Below are 3359 nucleotides of genomic sequence, written 5' to 3'. Positions count from 1 at the left end.
ACAGCATGGGCTGGCAGAGGACACAGTTATGTATACAGGCATTTCTGTTCAAGTATTTTTGTTCTGTTTTACCTGATTGCTTTATCTGCATGTAGAAAATTAACTGTCATAATTTAAAGCCATATAAAACCTGACTTTATGGGAGCTTAAAAGCCTTCCTTTAATTTTTATTATTATTATTATTATTTGCTGGATGAAGTGTGGGTGGTGACTGAGGCCCATTCATCTCAACATTTTTGCTGATTCATAATGATTTTGCTCCCTGCAAAGTCCGGCAACTCCCTAGAGCACCCTGCCATGATGTTTCATGAATCAGAGTGTGCAGATACAAGCAGTGACTTGCACATAACCCTGTTAGTCATAGCCATGGATCGCTATCATCTTACTGGGTGTTTACTAGTATGTCTGATTTTGAGTTGTCCTTCCTTAGAGTGACTATTCTAGAAGAAGAGTAATGGTGCTCAATCTTGATGATCCTTTTTTGAAATACCAAAAAAAAAACCCAAATCACTTTTGTGGCCAGTTCAATGCTATTGGGAATGGTTTTGTCCAGATAGAATTATAGAACCATTAAGGTTGGAAAAGACCTCCATGATCATCAAGTCCAACCTTCAAAGATGAAAGTACTTACTTAGAAAGCCCGAGCACGAGGCAGACTTGCTGTTAGTGCTCCTTGGGAACAAAATGTGCATTTTTTTGCTGAACTAATGCTAAGTAGCCTAGTTTCTCTTCCTGTGGAGCTGGCAAGTAAGTATCTACACACAGTAAGTGAAGGGCGTGGGAAATGTGTTCAGGATGTGGATTTTGTGTTGCTTCTATTTTGAAAAAAGGTGTGGAGAGTCAATTGTGTGAGAGAGAAATGTGACACAACATTGCAATGTATTGATCGCAACCAATAACGAAATGACAAATGTGACTCCATGAATTGTAGGAAGGTATTATTATTGACATTTTAGCAAAACTTGGGTTTTTTTTCCCGTGAGTCTAAAAGCATACTGGGCACCTTTTCAAAGTATGCTCTGGGTGAAGATTGAGACACAGCAGAGAATGGTGAGATTGGAAGGGACCTCTAGAAGTTATCTTGTCCGTGTCCCCTGCTCAAGCAGAGCCACTGAGAGCAGGTTGCTCAGAAATGTGTCCAGGTGACTTCTGAATATCTCTGAGTTGGGAGACACCACAACCTCTCTGGGCAACTTCACAGTCTGCTTTGGCTGAGTCACCTCCCTGCCATGCCCTGGGCAGCCTGGCAGCCCTCCTGGAGTGCCCTGCCCTGTGCACCCCTGAACTGTTTACTGTGGGTGTGGGCACAGTAATTGTAGTAGTGGTGTTCAAAGCTGGCACTGTGCTGGAGGTGACTATTTTGCAGGTGGCCTTTTTATAGAATGCCTGTGGCAGTCAGTGCATCTGAATTTTTGCCCCTCTATGCTGTACTCTGACACAATCTTCAATGCCTTTCTGAGTTATTGTATAACCTTTCTTTAAAAACAAAAGTAAACAAACACCAATAACTTGGAGCAGGAAATGTCTACTCTGAGACCTACTTCCATCAGCTCTTACTTGCACTGTGTCATGTTTATGGTTCTGGAAATGTCAGTAGAAGGGGGTACATCAGTAGTGAAGAAAGCTATGTATGTGAGACAGACATATCTAAAATGCTTCGGTTGATTCTTGCCTCCTTGATTGCAATGGACAGTACACAAATTTATCAGCAAGTCATGGATTTTCACTACTTTCTGAAATCATTTCCCTGAAACACTGGCCTTTGGAGTGGTTGCAAGATACCAATTTTGCCAACATGGAAGTGAAATTTTTTACCAAAAGTCTAAAACTGGACCAGAATCACCAGAGGTCCACTGAAGCCCAAAGTAAGTTGTGTCCTGTTTCTCTTGTGTTGTGGTGTGTTTTCTCCCCTGTCTTTGGGGCTACTCTGGATTCCTGTTAGGTCCTAAATGAGGCCTTTCGAGGTCTCCTGGACCCCACTGGGCTGCACTAACACCTCGCTCTGAGTGGGATGCCTCTCAGAGCTTATAAAGTCTGCAATTCTTAGATGACTGTTGCTAAAAGCTGATGATGAAACCTGGGGTTACATCCCCACTCCTCGAGGCTCAACCCTTCACCCACTGAGAGATGCAAAGGCATCCAATATGAGTATTTCACTGAAGTCAAAGGGGAATTTTTAACAGGTACTTTTGTACACATAGATATAGATATCCCTGTGCCTGTGTGCATGCATGTGAATTGATTCAAACACCCTCTCAGGGACATAAATGTTGCTATCTTCAATCTATAATTAGATCACTGTAGTAATTGTGATAATCACTTCATAAATATTAAATTAGTCAATGATTGTGTTGCTAAGACCTTTTTGCACCATTACCCTTTGCACCCTTACCCTTTTGCATCCCTGGTCTCCATTTAAATCATTCCAAATCAATTCTAATCCAATTTTCCTTTGAATGATTCATCTGTGTAATAATTAATAGAGTAAATCTTGCCATTGAACTCTGTTAAGTTACATCTTTACAAATTTATATTAAAACCTACTTTTGCTAATACCTTTGACAGTGACTCTTGAAGCAGCCTAACCCACTCATTCAATCTGTCCATAAGCACGTACTTTAACTGTGTTCAGAAGAGCCTTGAGTTAAATCCTGTGAAGGCTTTCTCCAGTTCAGCAGCTGTGTGGTCTGATTGCCGCCTATTCCTTGCTTTTAGCGTCCTTCCTCTCTTCATTTCCTTTAAATTTTGGAGCTCTTTCACTGAAGTTCTCTTTAAAAAAGATCTGAGACATCATCTCTGATTCAGACCCTTGATAGCTTTGATAGTCTAGGCTAAGGATTACAAAGGGAATGGTGGTGGCTGGTCATGAAAAAGGGTGTAGGAAAGTTGTGATTGGTGAGAAAATGTGATGGTCAGGCAACAATCCAGTTCTTTTCACTCTGAAGTATTGATAGGGATTGTCAGGTACCTGTCAGCTCAACATCAGGCAGTTATTTCTGACTATGAACAAACAGATATGCCTGGGTGGCACCCAACAAATTACCTGAGAAGATATTTACATTTAATAACTGGAAACAGTTGATTTTTAAATGGGTTAAATGATGGTTCATTTCTGAAATTGCTACTACGAGAGAATTGACAGTCTCTTAGTTAAAGGTCTTATTAAAATAGATGCACTTGTGTCAAGAAGGAAGTATACTTAGTGTTGGAAGGGAGTGGAAAACTGGCAATTGTAAATAGGCTCAAGTGACCCTGCAGCTGGGGTCTCTTAATCAACCTATGTGAACAGCAGGCCACTGATCTTCCAGCATGGACTGAGTTTAAGGGTGCCTTTGTCTCTGCCTGTGTACCTCTGCCCT

Source organism: Empidonax traillii, unplaced genomic scaffold (assembly GCF_003031625.1).
Source record: "Empidonax traillii isolate 1590-97213 ecotype Southwest subspecies unplaced genomic scaffold, ASM303162v1 scaffold305:size1471525, whole genome shotgun sequence".
NCBI classification, from domain to species: Eukaryota; Metazoa; Chordata; class Aves; order Passeriformes; family Tyrannidae; genus Empidonax; species Empidonax traillii.
Note: the sequence above shows the minus strand (reverse complement) of the source record.